This window comes from Lutjanus erythropterus, chromosome 21, assembly GCF_056507025.1.
Source record: "Lutjanus erythropterus isolate fLutEry1 chromosome 21, fLutEry1.hap2, whole genome shotgun sequence".
NCBI lineage: Eukaryota > Metazoa > Chordata > Actinopteri > Lutjaniformes > Lutjanidae > Lutjanus > Lutjanus erythropterus.
The window spans coordinates 25,092,482-25,111,755 of NC_139337.1; positions in this window are offsets into that span (position 1 = coordinate 25,092,482).

Below are 19,274 nucleotides of genomic sequence, written 5' to 3' on the forward strand. Positions count from 1 at the left end.
AAATGGCAACTGAAAATCAAAAGAGAGGTATTTAACGCTAATCAAGACGCGAATTGTGTAGGACCCATATGTCAAGAACAATTGTGTCGTCCTTGAACAGCAAATTCCTCTTTACAATAATGGCCCTGCAATTGCGCTGTTTGATTGTTTGGCTGCCCTTGATGGGTCAGCAACAAACACTCAGTCACTCATTCATGAGCCCCTTTCATCATAACAAAGTTGGTAAAACAAAGTCGAGGAGGGGGGGGGGGGAATTGCCTTCTGGAAGTAATTAGCCATAATCATGCTGTTGCTGGAGCTATTGGTGGCATTAGCTTACCTTCGCTCTTAATCACTGTTTGTTTATAAGCACCCAAGGGTCTTAAAAATTTAAATATAAGCACAGGACTGAAACTTCAATGGTGGCTTTGTGGATATGTATGGAACATTTTAAAGCAACAGAACACAGGGTCCTGAAATGACTTTTGGCAGGAAATTGGTGAACTTTTACTGACATTTGCGTTGCCACTAGCTAAAAACGGCAAACTTATTTTTGTGCTACTGACAAAAACACTGTTTCCTTTTGTTAATTAAAACAGAATGCAATGATTTGCAAAAACTTTTGAACCTATATTCAGTTGAATTAAGTACAAAGATGGGATATTTCAGGTTAAAAATGATTAACTTTCTTGTTTTTTTTGTGCGTGTAAATATACACTCACTCTAAATTTGATGCGTGCAACACATTCCAAATAAGATTAGCTAAGTTTTGAAGTGAAATTCTTTCTCATTCTTGCTTCGTATATGACTTCAGGTCAGTCCGTGGTCTCTGTTGTCGTATTTTGTGCTTCATAATGCGCCACACACACACTCTAGTACCCAAAGTCTTTTACTACGAAGCCACACTGTTGTAACACGTGCAAAATGTGTCTTGGTGTTGTCTTGCTGAAACAAGCAGGGGCATCTCTGAAAAAGAAAATTATCTGGATGTCAGCATATGTTGCTCCAAAACCTGCATGTACCTTTCAGCATCAATGGGGCCTTCACAGATGGGCACTAAAACACCCCCCGTACCATCACAGATACTGGCTTCTGAAGTCAGCACTGGCATAAATCTTGATGGTCACAGAGGTCATGAGTTCCCAAAAACAATCTGGGCTCATATTCAATTGAATTCAGTTCAAAAAAGTAAAGCAACAAAGGTGTTTGCAAATCATTGCATTCTCTTTTTGTTTATGTTTCACACAATGCGCCAACTTTATTGGAACTGGGATTGTGAAATAAAAAAGAAATATCTGAGATCTGCACCTCAAATCCTCCCTCCATTGTTTTCTAAATATGTAGGCCCATCCAGTCCAAATCTAATTCTATTTATTAGCATCGAGAAACCAGGTTGCTCATTACACTCACCTATTGATCGCTGCATCCCGACAGAAGGGAGATTAGCGGTCAACTTTCAACACCTCAATCAATAATCATCTCCCTAATTGGGTATTAGCAACAAGAAAGTGGACTCACTTGTCACACAAACAAGGAAGGAAAGGCTAAAATTCACCATTTGGAGGCAGCTGGGTGCGAGCCGTTATTCATCCGAATCTTGCACTTGCCCCTTTAATTTGAAATTAGGGGTGCTATTCCTGTTAAGGAGGTGGCGTTCTTGCTGTCTGTAAAATATAATAATCCAGGACTTACTGAATAATGCTATAAATCCCACAGGACTGAGGCGCATGTTCTCATTAATTTTCAGACTTTCTTCTATGGAGTTCTGTTTGGGAAATGCTTGGGTCTGGAAGGATTTCAGACCAATTCTGGAACACAAAAATCGACTGAAGCAGAGAAAAACCCTACACCGAGTGAATGATTTTAGGGTGTCAACAATTTAAAAACAAAAGGTGCTTGATATTTTATCATATTTCCTCTTCACAAGGCTGCTGACACTCAAGCTGCGCCTCTTCGATTGACTCCAAAACCACTGAAAAGCCTTTGCATTCTTTTGGTGCACATGGCATTTATCTGCGATTGATTTGTCTCAAGCCACTGTGAATGCCATACAACATGAGCACATTCGTTGACTTTCTCTCCCTCCTCTTTCTCTCTGTCTGCCGTGCTTCCCATCTGGCTTCCCGTTCAATCAGACAAAGATTCAAAGAAAGCACAGAGTTGCACAGCTTCTCGCTCTATCTAGATAATTGAAACAAATGCCCGTTTGAAAGCAAGAGTGTCTGCTTAATTTACAGATAATGTGATTCTGAAGCATTTTTGGAGGCAACAACTCTCCATCAGTATGTCCCATTCATAAACACTAACAATGTAGCTGCACTCAAAGCCGGATCTGAAGCGAGAAAAGAGCATAATGTAACAGATGAAGATTTTCTCGCTTTCTGAGAAGCTGACAAATAAACAGAAAACAGTGATCAGAATACATTAGTTTTAATTGGAGTCTGGTCTACCTCAATTTTGTGAAATGAGCACATTGTCTCAAAATTAAAATACACGCTTTGTGCCTCAAAAAGTGAAGGAAAATACATTTTTCCACTAAAGCTTGAGATAGAAACAAGCTGTAGCGTGACACTGATAGAGGAAGCCTTGTTGTGATGACAGTGGTCGGTCTACTGTGGTGAGAACAGTCTTGAGGTACTAGATATTACCTCAACTTCACTACATTTTGGAGGCAAAATTATACTTTTCTCTCTGTAAATTTTGGACAGCTTTAGTCACTAGTTGTTCTGCAGGTTATGATTATTAATACATTGTACATAATATAATCAGCTAATGAATTTTGATGCATTGTTACGGATTAGGCATCCGGCAGTATATAAAGTATTAAAAATTAATCCCGCCTTTAGCTACAACATTAGTGATGTTTACTCTGTAATGCGTCCATCGTTATGATCTAATGGTATAATATATTATTCTGATATGGGCCATTCTGCATAATAAATACTTATTAAAAAACATGTTTATGCTAATATGTGTGTATTTTATGTATATCTACTTATGTGTTTCATCGAAATCCCTCACTTCACATTCCAGTGCATACAAATGTATTTCTGTCAGGTGATACATTTCAGCAAAAAAACAGCAATTTAAAAGATAAAAGTATCAAATGTGGGTTATTAGGATGAGGAGTTATTAAATCTATGATTTCTACTGGTAATGATTTATATTTCTTGTTAATGTTTAGGTTATTTAACTGTGACAAAAAATCTTGCAAATTGTAGACATTGACAAAAAGCTTAAATTTTGCGTCATTTTCTTGAAACTTGTCACATTAGCCATGCAGCTAATGTGCAAAACAGAAATCTAACCCATCACTTAACATCACTCTGGTTCCCTCCACAAAAAACAATGGGATTTTTCCATTGGATTTTGGATTAGTGCAGAAAATAAAATCGGTGAACAGGAGCAGGGAAATAGATTTCATGAATAAACTGTGTGATTTCCTGTCATAGCATCTGAACCACCTTCGAACACTGTATTAAATGTTCTATACAAACAGTTGTGCTTAACTTTCACTTGTTGCTGATTGCAAAGAAAAAGCTCTGTTTTTCTTAAGCCTTGACACCGACAAAGAAATACAGTCTTCACATAATTCATGTCTGCAGTTCCATCTTCGATGAGCGGTACAGGATTTATTGTTTTCTTGCATTTTTTGCTTGAATCACCTAACATGAACTCAGAAGAATTTCAAGTTTATCTTGAGGCTAAAGCCTGACCAGACACTGCAGGAGACTGTTACAACACACCACGCTGTGAGCTCACACCGAAGGTAGGGGAGTAAATCTACATAATCTTTAGCATGAAGTTCAGTTTAGGTGATTTTTGACACAGATATTTGTGTTGTTGACCAATAAAAAACTGTCCTGACACGCTCCGAAATGGAAAAAGCTATTGTTTCTTATTAGCTGTGTTGCACCACCTGGAGTAAACTGCTTTAGGCTCAACTACAGACACACTGAGCCTCATGCAAGAAGAAGCACTCATACTTTATGAGTGATTAAGAAGAATTTGTCACATGCACCAATTTTCTAATATTTTGAGACAAACGCAATTTAGGAGCGGTCCAGACCTGCTGTAGGAGTGATGTGCAGTTAGTTTGCTGTCATCCAAACCAAAGATTTTCACTAATTATTATATTTTACTAGTTTGAAGACATTTTGAGTTTGAGAAATAAATTACATTAATTAAGTTGACAGTATCCTGTTTGACTGCATTTCAAGTTATACTATAATTATACACTTACACATAAAGCCTATCATCATTAATTTAATGATGTATTATTACCAACTGTCAGGTGTATTTGCTGTGTATCTTAACGTGCAGGTTTCTGCAGCCACTGTCCATGGGAACGTAATCACTTATTCTGTCCTCCATCTCTGTGATGGAAACTTCCCCTGACCTCCTCCTGTTGCAATCATTGATCGCCACATGCTGAGGAGAGGGTTTTTTTTTCTTCTTCTTCTTCTTCTTCTTTGAAGACATTTTCATATCAAGACATTTCTTCTTTATTTCAGTAACAGTGTGACCCTCAGATGACACGGCATTAACACCACTTGTTTTCTCCCTTTCTTTGCTTTAGCAGGTCTTTTAATTCCACCGTTGACGCTGTTAAAATGAAATGATTTTCCTTTATGGATGTCTGAAAGCACTTGACTTGACTTGAAACTCTGAAGTCGAAAAGGTCCTCTTTCTTTTCTCTTTGATGCCACTTTCATGAATGAACACTCCCTGACATATAGTGTAGGAAGCGTAGCCTTACATAGTTTTATTGGGGTTAATTATGCTAATTTACAAGTCTCATGCACTTGCACTCAAATACACAGAATAATAAAAATGTTCTTATCTAATGTTTATACACAGTTATGAGACAGGAGTAGATAAATACATTTCAAATAAACCATGAAGGATTTGTTTTCCTGTTAGTGATTGAGCTACAAGCTAACTTGCTTGGAGCACTATTGATTGATTGATTAGCAGTATACGGTGTTTTCTTTTAAATGTTTTTAATGTATTATTTAAATCTCTTTAGATGCTTTTGTGTATGAAATGTGTTACAAATAATTGTGTTTGCCTTTTACTGATTCCAGTTGTCATCAAGCCTCAATGTCAGTTGTATGTTTTTTGCTCTTATACACATGTCATTTTGTAAAACAATTTATCACGTAGAAAGAAATGCAATTTATAATTCATGTCTGCAGTCAGTGATTTAGGCTTTTTTGTTTGTTTGTTTGTTTTCTTGCATTTCCTGGTATTGCCTTGCTCATGTCACCAAACATGAACTCAGAATTTTGTTGGTGGTCCATGTCATAGTTGCTATGAAAGGTATCTGCATAATCTTTAGCATAAAGATCAGCTTGGGTGACACTAAAATTTATGCTGCCGACCGACATCAAACTCTCTTGATAAGCTCCAAAATGGAGGAAGCTATCATTGCCTGTTTGCTGTGTTGCACCATCAACTTTTAAAGCCCTCTGCCTGAGTAAACTGCTTTGCAGAATTTGTTTTCCTACAAGCTAACTAGCTCGGAGCGCTATTGACTGACTAGGAACTGTTTTAATTGTTTTCTGTTAAATGTTTTATGTAAAGTTCTTTAAAGGCTTTTGTGTATTAAATGTGCTTTCCAAATAAATGTGCTTGGCTTTTAGTTATTGATTCCAGCTGCCTGTTTTCCTCAAGCCTTGATGCCAGTTGGGCTCTTCTCCATGCTAACATAACATCGAGGACTCTCACCTAAACTTCACATAATACATATCTGCAGTCTGTCAGGGTTGTTATTGTTTCTTTAATATATATAATTTCTTGGTACTAGGTTGTTCAAGTCACCTAACATGAACTAAGAAGGATTTCTAATTTAATTTATGGCTAAAGCTTAGGGGGTCCTGACAAGACACTGTGGGAGGCAGTTATAAGGACTAGTGGTCCGCCTTAGCTGAAGGGCAGGGAACAAATCTGCATTAATCTTTAGCATTGAGTTCAACTTTGGTTGGTTTGACACACAAAGTTGTGTTGTTGACCATTAACAAACTGTTTTGAAAACCTCTGGCTCCAAATGGAGCACCATGAACATTAGCATCAGGCTAAAAAGGCTACTAATGTTCAGTAGCTGCTGCTTTACAGTAGAGGCATTATTTGTAGACAGTTAACCACAAGGGACTTAATTTCCTGTCAGCAACTGAGCTATAAGCTAACTAGCTGGGAGAGCAATCGACTGACTGGCTTCATGGGCTACTGTATTTTCTGTTAAATATTTTAATCTCTCTTTAAGCTCTTTGGATGGCTTTGTGCATGAAATGTGCTCAACAAATAAATATGCTTGCCTTTTAGTTCTTATTGATTCCAAAGAAATAGCTGCTTGTTTTCCTCAAGCCTTGATGCCAATTGTATGTTTCTGTGCTCTTATAACACTACTACCTTGAGGAAAAAATGCAATCCTCACATAATTCATGTCTGCAGTCTGCAATCAGGGGTTCAGAGTTTTTCAGTTTTCTTACATTTCTTGGTGCTGTGTTGCTGGAGTCACCTAGCATGAACTCAGAAGAATTTCTAGTTTATCTTAAGGCTAAAGCCTGGTTCTGACCAGACGCTGCGGGGGACAGTTAGAAGGAGTAGCGGTCCATGCCGTGAGCCGGCGCTCATGGTAGGGGAGCCGCAGCACCCCTTCCCCTCTACCGGTTCATCCAGCTCCCCGAGGACCGCTGGTAAACACTGCACGTCAACCCCGAGGCCAATTAGCCTGCAAGATCAGCGTAGTGAGAGGCCTGCTGGAAAGAGGAGGGGGACTTAATTCAAAGAGCAGACTCTGTGAGAGTTCAGCTATCCTAATCGCTAAAAGAGCTCAAGTCCCAGGGGCACCATTCAGGCTTTCAGGAAATATAAAGGAGTTTTATTGTGTGCAAAAAAAGTGAAATAATTCACCATGGTGATTTCATATAATCATGTGGTGTTATAATATGAAAAATAACAAGCAAGCAAGAGGTATCTACAGAGAGGTTGTTAGTCCATGACCCTAAAAGACAGATCCACCCACAAACTGAGCTTTTATCCTCAAGACAATGCACGTTCAGTTTTTTCTTTTTTTTTGTTACAATTTAGGCAATGATTTGAGAAATTGAATATTATCTTTAGTTTAGCATCCATCACCACACCGAATGAGGCTCATAAACTGTAATAGCGTAGCAAGTGTGGGAAACGGGAGGTTAACAGGAGAGCATGTGAATCACAAAACTGTTAATTAGAACCACACAGTATCCAAGCAACAGTAACACGGCACCAAGCAAAATTAGCTATTTAGTGGGGCGCCATCCTGCTCCTGTTGGCTCCTAACTGACCTCTGCCCCAGACACTTACTCTGCACCCATCATGTTTTACTGCCAGATACTGAAAGCGTGATTCCTCAGCTACACTTTCGCACTATTATTTAATTATTTTCTTTCTCAGTAACTTTATTTTTTTTTTTCCCCCAGCGGATGAACTGGCTAAACACATCAGGGCCAAACAGCAACGCTCCAAAAAATAAATAATTAAATAAATAAAAATACAGAACCAAGGATTTAAAAATACTGCAAAATTGTCACATGCAGTTACTTGAACTTGAGATCAGATCAGAGATTCAAGCAGAAAGGGAAACAGAAATCATGCAATTATGTGGTTAACCATATTTATTCTCAAGAACTGCTAATAGCCATAATGACAAACACACATCATCTTTTTCACATATAGAATTTTATTTATTTGCATCTATGTTAGTATTATTTGAACATAGCTAAAGTAAATTTGTAGTTCTGTTACACTGTATGTCCAAAGCTATGTACAAGAGTACAGAGTGCATGTAATCAGACTCAAGTAATCAGATTACAAAAAATAAGCACTGATAATCAGACAAGATTACATTTGAAAAAGTGTGTATTTAGATTACAGGTACATTTTCTTGACCAGCGTCAGCTGTGATAGGCTCCAGACCCCCAGGCGACCCTTCAATCAATCAATGTAATCTGACCTACCATAAAAGTACATTACTTATATCTTGTCATACGACGGTACGATTAATTTCACGTGCTGATCAGAGCTGTGATTAAAGGTTTGGGTGGGCTGCAGAAGATTTTCAGATTTCACAGTGGGTTGTGGCATTCGCAAGTTTGTGTATGACTGTTTTAGACCAAAGCGTGCTTCAAAGTTTGCAGCAACAGTTTGGAGAAGTTGTGTTCACCAACTTAGGCCTATAAAACTTTTTTTTTTTTTCAGTTTGGTGTGGAGGAACTTGACTGGCCTGCACAGAGGCCTGACCTGGGATGAACTGGACCGGCAACTGCGCGCCAGGCCTCACCACCCCCCTTCGACCTCTGTGGTCAAACTCACTATTACTCTTGAATGGGAGCAACTCCCTGCAGCCAGGTTGCAAAAATAATCATGCTGTTATAGCTGCAGATTAATGATTTGGAACAAGATGTTCAACAGTCTTACTTGGTTATCCACATACTACTTGACTTGTATTTTAAAACTGTTTTTCTGGTCATTTAGTCAAACCATACACACCAGCCCGTCCACTGCACTCTGCTACTGCCAAAAAACTTTCTGCTTCCGCACCACGAGGAGGGACCAGCTACCGCCAAACAAAAGCCAGACTGTTTGCTGGTTTGACTCCACAATGGTGCAATGAACCCTTCACTGCTTTCACGACAGCAAAAACTCTTTAATCGCAGGCTGAAAACTCATCTGTTCAGACTGAACCTTGGGCCATGAATAAAAAAGAAAAAAATATTTCTCAATCTCAATCTTTTAGTGTTTCTAAATGTAGCGCTTGAAGTAGTTCAGCTTGTTTGATGAAGTTAATGAACTTGCATGATTCTTGCAGCTTTTTACTACTACTACCAGAAGAAAGAACATCATGTAGGCGATAGTAAAGTATTTTTTTGTTTTAAGTGACAAATAGTATGTGGATCTTGACAAAACTTTCAACTTTGTTTTGTTTAAAATTAGAAGAAATTTGCAACCGAATCAAAGAACATTTGAACTGTTGACCGGCCTCTGCCTCAGTCTTTGAATTTTCAGAGCATTGGGCACACAAATGAAAGAGGAGATGATGATGAGCAAAAAGCCTCAAATGTCTCTTATATGCCCATTAAAACGGAAGATAACTTCAAGCATTTTTTCCATCAAAGCAAAACACTTTGGTGTTGATTTGGTCGTGAAAAAATTCAAAGTACGGGATCAGTAAATGAAGCCCTTCCAGGCACCGTGTGTGTTCAGAAAGTAAAGATATGCACCCACGCCATTTAGTTGTTATGCCGGAGTTACCATGGAAGTCGCATCGCTTGCCTGACCTGCTGTCCGTGTTGCTGGAATGAAACTGAACATCAAGAAACATCATAGCATATTTTGTTTGACATTTTACTTGGGAGGTTTTTCATTTTTGATGTTAGCCAGCAGTAACTTAACAGTCCTGGAAAGGCAGCAGGGTTCCCCTTCAGCACGGATTAAAAACCTACAGGTCTGTGCCGGGCAAAAACACACTGGAACAATTTACAAGAAAACTAACCGTTGTCTTTGTTAACCTTACAATATGGAAATGGGATCATGATGAGTTGTTGTATGTGGGTGTTGGCAGGCAGCTGCTGTCTTCTCTTCCTGTTATTGTGTACCATCACTGAATCTTTTAGTGGTACAGAGTAGAGGTGCATGGAGATGTCTTTATTTGTATCAGTAACTGTATCTATTTAACAAACAAAATTATTTGTGTCTGTGTATGTATTCAGATGAAAGACCAGACCAGAATTCACGTTAAATTGCTCAACTAAATATTGTGAACGTGATATCTCAAGAACGCCTTGACAGGATTTCTTCAAACTTGACACAAATGATCAGTAGGCAGTTTTATATAATCATTGGCAGCTGACTTCTCACTCTTCTGAACCAGCTGCTAGTTGCCACATGTGATCAACACCCGCTTCAGTTTGAAGTCAGCTAGTGACAACATGGTTGCATGGGGCAGCTGTGATAACACTGCAGTAGGTGCTTCACCATCTGTTGCCTGGCAGAGATCTGCACTCTACTGAGTGACCTCCTCTAGCATCAGGTTGATTTAATTTTGGCATAAAACATCTTTCCACGTGTTCTTACTTTACTTTTCATCTGTCTCTCACATTCTCTTTTATTTTTTATTTTTAATGAAAGTTAAAGTTTTAGTTTTATGAACTGAACCCCACCACCACCTACTTTTAAACTGTAAATCTAAATATATTATATATTATATACAAGTTGTGTTTTTCAGTGGAAATAATAACTCTTTTCAGTAAAGATATGAAAAATATCCTTCAGTTGAGGGGAATAATCTTAATGCTGTGTTTATTTTCCTTGTTGTTACTGTAGTTCACAGAACTAGAATATTATATGCATCTAAAAAATAAAATTAAAAAATAGTACTCATGATATGATTTATTTGTGCTTTGTTGAATAACACGTCTATTCTGGTGCATCCCTAGAAGATGACAATGGGTGAAATTTGGGACAGGGAATTAGGGATGGGAATGGTCACACTTAGGGCCGGGTATCACTTAAAAACTGACGACAACAGTACCCATACCAGAACCCTTAAAGGTATACTGATACCACTGACGTACTTCATCTGATACCTTCTTTGAAAGTTCTTTATGAAGGATGCTCACGCTGACTGCAAACAAAACCACATAAATCGTTGTTTTTTCTAGAACTGGCTACCGAAAAAATTGAATGCAGGTGTCGTTTGACTAGAGACATTTCAATACAACTTGGTACTGGATTATTTCAATTCATCTCATAAAGGCACTGAGTCACGATACCCAGCACTAGTTACATGGCCGTGGTTTCTAGTATAAATAAAAATACATTAATATAAAATCTCAATGCTTAAAAGTATTATTTTTTTTTTACTCAAGTCAGCTCTCTGTCCGTCTGACTTGGAATGAGAAACTCAACAGGCAACAATGTGTAAATGATAAATATATTATTAATTTCATTAGTGTGGTGCCAATCGTGACTGTCTTTGCAGGGATATGACATACAGGAAAGCTCTTGTTGATATTATATATTTTTCTACTTTTTTTTTTTTTTGTGGACAAACACTACAGGATTCAGGACAACTGCTTGTAATTCAGGACTGAATTTTTCAGGATGTTTGGTCACCGTGGTACTGGCCACATGGGTGAATGCACTTATTGTAAGTAGCTTTGGATAAAAGCACCAGCTAAATAAATGTGATGTTGTAGTTGTGCTCTTTTGTTGTATATTGTAATTGTTTTTATCTGTATCACTTTCTACTTCTGTCTATTCTCTTAATGCGACACCTAATGCACACAGGGAGTTTCTCGTTATCTAAGGATGGAGGGTTTTCTATTTGCAAAGCCCTCCGGGATCCACTTTTGATTTTGTGCTATAAAAATAAACTTGACTAGACTGGAATTGATTTGACAACCCGCAGAGTCAAGTGAAAATTCGGAGGCCGGGCTCTCATTCCCACCTCCAGCACCATCCTGATGCTTTGCCCGATGTCATTATACAAAAGTTTTGGGAAGCTCTTCAAACACCACTCAAACGTTGCTGAGAGGATCCATCCAGTGGAACATTTTTTTTGTTATCCTCTGTGTCATGATGGTTGATTGTGGACTTTCTGCTCGACACAGGCCATAAACCTTCACAGACACAAGCAGCCTAACAAGACTTAAGCATGTCTGCTTCAAGACAGCGAAGCAGCGGCTCCTCTCTCCCTCTGTCTGTCTCTCTGCTTCAGAAAATGAGAGGAGCATCTCAAAAAATGTGACTCTATAACAGTAGCCTGTGTGTCCCCGAGGATACTGAGCTAGCACGGTCTGCCAGTCTATCACACAGGAGCACACTGCTTTTGTGACAAACTGGCAGACTAACATCTTTCATTCCTGTAGCTCCTCTGTGCTCTTCTCCTTCTTCCTAGACAATCCTCACAATAACCTCGCTGGTGAGTGCATGACTACACAGTGTTCCCCGTTGCTTTCTGTTGATTCAGTGCAGCGCACCGGTGGATATCAGCGCTGGAACACTCCGCGTTCATTTAAAAAAACGTGTTGAATACACAGCAGAGAGCCGTCAAAACATCACAAAAGGTCAGAGGATACAGATTTAATTACTTTTTATTGTGCACCACACATGTGTACAACATTGAATAACAACAAATATCCGCGCTACAATCCTTGGAGTAAAGGGTCCAAAAAGGTTTTTCCTAAAGGGCTGAGACCAGAAACATTTGCTTCAGAAGAACCCTTCAGGGTTCATCAGGGGTTCTTTGATAGACCAAAGGTTCCGTTCAAAACCCCCTTCATCCAAAAAAAAATCTTTAGAAAGAAAGAGTTCTTCAAGGATTGTTGAAATATTTCGTCAAGGGTTTTTTGTATCAGAGGATTCCAGGTAGAAACACCTGGCTGGGTTCTGGGGAGAACTTCCTGAATGGGTTTCAGATAAAACCTGTGGAATATACAAGGGCTCTTGGTAGAACCTCCTGGGTGTGTTCTAGAAAAAACCTTTGGAATATAAAAAGGTTCTTGGGAGAACTTCCTGAATGGGTTCTTTATAAAACCTGTGGGACGTAAAATGGTTTTTGGTAGAACCATTTTGTGTTATCTCCATATTAAACTATTTAACTTCTGTTATCACTAAACTGAGATTAGTTTTTAGATGCGCAACACATTTTTAAATCTTAATTTACTCATTTTAATCCTAGTTAGTTCAACTTGGATTAGAACTAATCTTAGATTAAATTAGTATTTGTTGGTACCACCCAGCCTAAGAGTGTAACAAGCCACATCATTTGCTCGCAGCAGAAAAGTCATGCTTTGTCAAAGTTTGCCAGAGGATAGACTCACATACGAGCTCTATTTTAACAGGTGAGCAGCCCGGCCATCCTTAAATCCTTCAGAGGCTGTATCCATTACAGGATCCATGAGAGGTGGGTAAGAGGCAGAGAGCATGGAGGGGCTGCTTCACTGCACACCACACAACCTCTCTTTACACTCTAACTGGCAATTGTTAAATTCACACTCGTGTCAGTCTTCTTCACAATTTAGAGCCCTGTCAGGTATCTCCTTGTGGACAAAACTTCCCGGCAGTCACTGATGTCTCTGAATGAAACAGAAAAGTAATTCCGCAGTCTGATGGCGTCGCTTTCTGTGTTTTTTTTTTTTCTTTTTTCTTATTACACAGCGGCCTTAAAGATTCATGAGGGAACTTGCATTCAAACAAGCTTAATATCCGTCCTGTTTCATACTAGTAACAACACAGTCTGGCAGAAGGGAGTGAATCATAGTGCCCCAGTGACTTGGAAGTGCCCAGATATGCAAATGTGTGAGTCGGTGCAATAGATTATTCAAATGCATAGATGCTTTGCCTTTGGGGTCGCCCCGCTGCCGGGCCGTGGTCACTCGCCGTGCGTAATAGCCCCCTTGTGATGTGTTTCCTCTCCACAGTCGGGGGTGGGGGAGCGGTGACTGTTTTCAGACACACAGGTGACACAAGGTGACGCGGTCTAGCCGGTGGCCTCACGGGCCACCCACACAAGAGCTGAATGGATGAGTGGCTGCTTGACGTCCCTTTTTTAGAATTTCACAAGACGTGGAGCTTATTGGAAATAAAAAATGTGCAAACTCATTTTGGCATAAAATAAGCTGCATGTGTGTGTGGTGGTTTGCAGGAACAGAAAAGGCAAAATTTATGAAGCTGTTTTAAAAGTAAAGTTAAAATAATTTGTTGACCCTGCAGATATGTTGTCGTTTTGCTCATTTTTCCCAAGACTAATAATCCAAAACATCTCAGCGTGACAGTCTCCAGTTTTTGAAATTGGAAGAAAGATTTCTTGAAGAGAAACTCAAAACTCTTGATTGTAAAAAAAACAAGAGGATTGATAATACTCCCAAAAGACAAAAAAAAAGCTCACTAATTAATGTCTAATCAATATAAACAGCAATTCATGCCAGGCTATTTCTTGACCAGGATTTAGAGTTTGGCAATTACAGATGCACCAAAAACACTATTTTTCAGACCAAGTACAACTATAAGTACTTATATTTGGTTACTTGCTGATTCCAGGTACCAGTATGAGTACTTAATAGTGCCATTATATTTCTTACACTGATGTTAAAAACCATGTTTTATGACTTTCTAAATGTAAGAAGTTGTTGTTGCTGCTTTATCCTAAATATTCATGCACTTTCAGTCACAGCATGTCATCCTCAGGTGTTACAGCTGACCCAATATGTAAAATCAAATTATCAATGTTAGTTGTAAAATGTCTACTTGTTTTTTCAAATTAGTTGAGCTGCTGTTCAGTGTGTATAACCCCTGGCTAAAGCAGAAGTGCCCTTAGTAAGGAATCACTATAATTTGGCAGGGTACAGGATCGACTTCAAATAAACTACAGTTTCCGTGTTCATGATAATGAAGCAACGTGTCGCTGTAGCGCTCTGCTGTGGCTCATTAATGTGTTTTTAATAGTTTTTTAACAACAACGGAGCCCTATGAAGAATGGAATAAGCTATATCAGGTTTCAGCTACACACATAATTCATTGTAGATTTTGGTGTTTTCATGCAATGTGTTGTTCATAATGAGAAAAATAACTCTTTAACTTTCCCGAGATCTACCACTCCTGTCGATTAAAAGTGCAAGGTGAGGCTGGTACACTTTGCATGGTTATTTGTCAAATTAGCGACTAATAGGAAACCCTCCCTTACTGCAGTTTGATCCATATGCCACCGGTCTGAGGCTGTAACTGCTAATTGCAAACGCCTACACAAGCACCAGGCAGGGATATTGATTCCTCATCCTCACACTGCAAACATCTTGAATGACACCGAGAAACCAGTGGTGATGGACCCGCGCATTACGGGACATCATGGCACTGGAGGAGCTTAATTCACCGGGACCATGTACACACATGCATATAGGCTACTGCTGCGCTCGCACTTGAAAACTCCTGAGACTGTAACACATGAGGACAGGTGACAAGTGGTTGGTGAGGAAGGCGAGTGCAAGAGATGTGCTCACTTGGAAGAAAAGTACAGCATCAGCAAATGTAATTAAATCTTCAGTATTAAAAAGCAAAGATTAAGTGTGTTTAATGGATCAATAATGATGGACAGACAAGACAAAGAAGATTAATCAAAGTGCTTAGAAAATAGAGCACTTAGGCAAGCAATTAATATGTCAAGGAAACCTCGCAGGGACAAAAAATCCGTTAAAATAAATGTAAGAACGGCTTCAAGGGCTATTACTTAGGATTATCACCATTGATTTTGTCTATATCTGTGTGTGAGCGCGATGTTAATATTCCTATTGATTCACCACTTTTGAGCAGCTTTTGATAGACACTGCTCACGCGCCGCCTCTCATAAACTTTCAGTTTTAGATTTCATTACAATGTCCCGACCGTTCCCTCATTTCCTCAAGGAGGGTTATGAATATCGATCTAGATAGGAAGCATAAGTTCAGCACATGCTTTGATGAAATGTGTCTCCACTTCTTTTTTTATTTTTTTTTATTAGTGTAATAGTGCATCAAAAACAACTGGGACTGGGAGCCCCCAAGTCAATATGGCTGCCGGCCAGGACAAGCTAATTTCTTTGGCTTTGCTTCAGATGTTTTGCATAACATGAGTGAAACTGACTGACAGAAAGTAAAAGGGAGAGAAAGCAGAAATGGAAGTAGAGCTTACTGTGTGTAATAATCCCTGCAAATCACCAAAAAGACTGCACTGGTGGACCCAAAGGGGTGGAAGGGGCAATTGCCCCACATGATGAACATGATAAAGTGTCATCTAGGGCGTCTTTCAAGTGGAGAAAACATGGCAAAATGCCCTCTTTAGTGGCCCAATGTCTAAGTCAACTTGATAAATTTCCATGTAGGGTGCCTTTCTGGTGGACAAAACACGGTGAGTGCCTTCAATGTTGGCTTACAGTGGAGAAAACATGACAAAGTTTCCTCTAGGGTGCTTTTCCGGTGTAGAAAACATGGTGACAACCCTCTAGGGTGCCTTCCAGTGGAGGAAATTTGAGCCAGGGCGTTTTGGGTGTCCTTCCAGTGGAGAAAACGTGGTTAAGTGCCCTCCTTGGTGGCCCGATGTCCAGGACCACTTGATAAATTCCCCTCTAGGTTGTCTTTCTCATGGACAAAGCATGGTGAATTGTCATATAAGGTGCCTTCCAGTGGAGAAAACATGCAAAAGTTCCTTCTTGGGTGCCTTCCAGTGGAAAAAAAGCAGCCTAGATGTTTAAATTGTTAATAGTTCCCTGTGTGTTTATGTAGCATTTGTTGTCACATATGAAAACCATTGCAGTCTAAACCTGTCACTCGAACTATATGTCACTATGAATAAATAAAGACTTGCACTGCACTGGTGCCCCACCTCGTGCAGCTCCCCTGCCCCTCAGATAGTCTGAGTCTGCCACTGCTGCACTGTATATTTCTAGGTGCTCAGCGCTGTATTATTGCCGTGCATTTATAGCAACCACAGGCCTCTATTACCTAATGGTGACAGCTAATGGTAACAAGTACAAATTAAAGGTTCCTGCCTTTTCCATTCTGATTATGGTTATTGTTGTTTACCGTGGTTTTATATGCTGGACCCACAGGATCTGCAGACTCAATCTCCTGCAGCCTGCTTTGTTTCTGGCTCTATTGAACCAGAAAAGATGGACTCTTAGTGGATATCTGGGGGCTTTTCTGCTTGTGATGGTGTCCTTTTTTTTCCCTCTTTCTTTGTGTGTTCAATTTCATTACACTTACTGACACACTTCTAGACATTAACTGTGTGAAATTAGGAAATCAAGCAGCAATGCCATCGCAGACCATTGCTTTGCTCTCTTAAACTCCCCACACTATTGATTGCAGGGTATAATGTACAGTGCACTATTGATTGCTGAATACATACATTATAATCTAACTGTTACATCATTTGTAATTTCAACAGATTGGATGATTGCTTCCTCCTTTGCATGAACAAGACAGGAAAGTTATTTGAATAATTTTATTCTTCAGATCTGGAGCCTACAATCACTGCTGCACTTACCTGAAAACGGCTCTGATTGTCACACTTTCTGGTCTTGTGATGTAAATGACAGACATGTTGTCATTTCCAGGTTTCAGCCTTCTAAGTTGTGACAGTATCTTCTTGGTCTTGCTTCAGTCACTACCCCCTTTACCTTCACTGTTTCACCATTTCCCCAAATAAACCTGTCTTCACACAGCTCCCTTTCTAAATGGCATGTTACCACTTTAACAAAAAAATGATGGAGGATCTGTCAGCCAGGTCTCTCTTTACTTGTCACGATGATGCATGCAGTGGCAACTGCAACACTGCTGCTTTTAAAATGCTAGGTCGATTAATCAAGCAGTCAATCGACAGAAAATTATTCAGCCGCTATTTAAATAATCAATATAATCTATTTAAAGGATAATTTCTGTATTTTTCAACCTTCGACCCAACTTTCAGCCCCATTTATCCATGTTTTTTTGTGTAAGTGACTATATGGGGATAACAGTGTTTGAAATTAGGCAGGTATTGAATTAATCTATATGGGCAATTGTGAATGGTCAACGTACATCTAGTAAAAGTGCTTGTTTTTGCCACCGATTTTGGAAAGGATCCCTACAGAGATGAACCTTTTGTAACCCAAAGAGGAAGAGCTTTTTTGTTTGATCAGAATGTCCAGCCAATGTATCACAGACAGCATTCACAGAAATAGTAATTTTATCCTCGTAAAACACACTTCATTCCATCTTCCCTGATCTCTGATGACAAGTCATGGTCATTTTATGATTTATTCTCTCCTTTGATTCTCCGAGTTGGATGGCAAAACAAGCAGACGCACTTTTGCAATTGCCCCTAAGGATTACACCTGCAGCAGTCTCGCTCAATACTGGACCAATTTCAAAAGCTGCTGTTCCCATTAAAATACCCCAGAATCTGGAAATGGTTTTGCCTGGATATTTCAAACTATGACCTATATATCCATGTTGGGTACTTGCCGATCACGGTATTGTAAGATTTAAACTCTGGAGCTCCAGACCGGAGCTTTTTTCAAGCAACACTGCCAAACTTTTGATTGTTCCAGCCTCTAAAATGTTAGAACCTACTTTCCCTTACCTTAAAATGAAATATCTTTGGATTTTGGACAAAACAAGACATGAAAATACAACCTTTCCTCCTAGAAATTCCTGTATTCATATACAACTTCATTTATTTGCCAAAGCAAATAAGCATTGAAGGACATGTAATGGCAGCTGGATTATGTTCTCTATTTACATAGTATTGTTAATTAATGTTTCATGCAAGGTGCAAAAACGTTGATATGGAACATATCAGTAAAATATTCACTGACGACATTTCATTTGTTTTCCACCAAAATATCCAATCTTGCAGTAAAATACGAGTTCGTAGCGACTCCAGCATTATTAAACTCTTTATGGTTTCATTGTGCACCACTGGCAGCACTTAGAAACATCAGGGAAAGATCAGTTTCAAATGTTACAAATGTCTTCATTTGTCTTGTTTTTAAACTGGATGTTATTTGATGCAGTTAAGTGATGGTCTAATTTGTACCACACTGTGCAATGTTTTCACTCAGGTGCAACCCTTCCTAACTGTGCAACGTCTCTGTTTCAAAACTATGTGCAATGAAGTTAACTCAACTGCTGAGTCTCTTTCTTGTTTATATCATTGTTAATGATTTATTCTCTCTTGTTAACATCTTACTTGTTTCTTATTCATTTTCTTATTTATGTTTTACTGTTTACTTGAAGTGATAGTTCAACTAAAAACCACTCACCTTCATGCCAACTGAAGGTCGGGTTTAGATTAGAGTTTCACAGGAAAATAGCGTTGGAGAATCTCCCAAAAAATTTATGGGACTGAAAGTTTGAAACACCATTTCCTTACCCTTTTTTTCTGCAATGCTGATGATCTTATCTTATCTTATCTTATCTTATCTTATCTTATCTTATCTTATCTTATCTTATCTTATTGTACATGTGAACTGTCAGTGTTTAAGTGGTTTAGTGAAGTTTGCTTTCTCTACCACTTTGAGTTGAGTTGGACATTTCATTTCATTTATACACTTCTTTTAGCTATTTCAAGTATTTATTCAATGCATTTATGTCACTTGGTATATATATGACATAAAAGACATATGTCATAAAAACCACAAACATAAAAGGTCATGGCGTCTGCACTCAGTAAAGAAAAAGTCTGCAGTGGTTTGACACACAGCATGTGTCTTGACATCTAACCGAAATCACGATCTT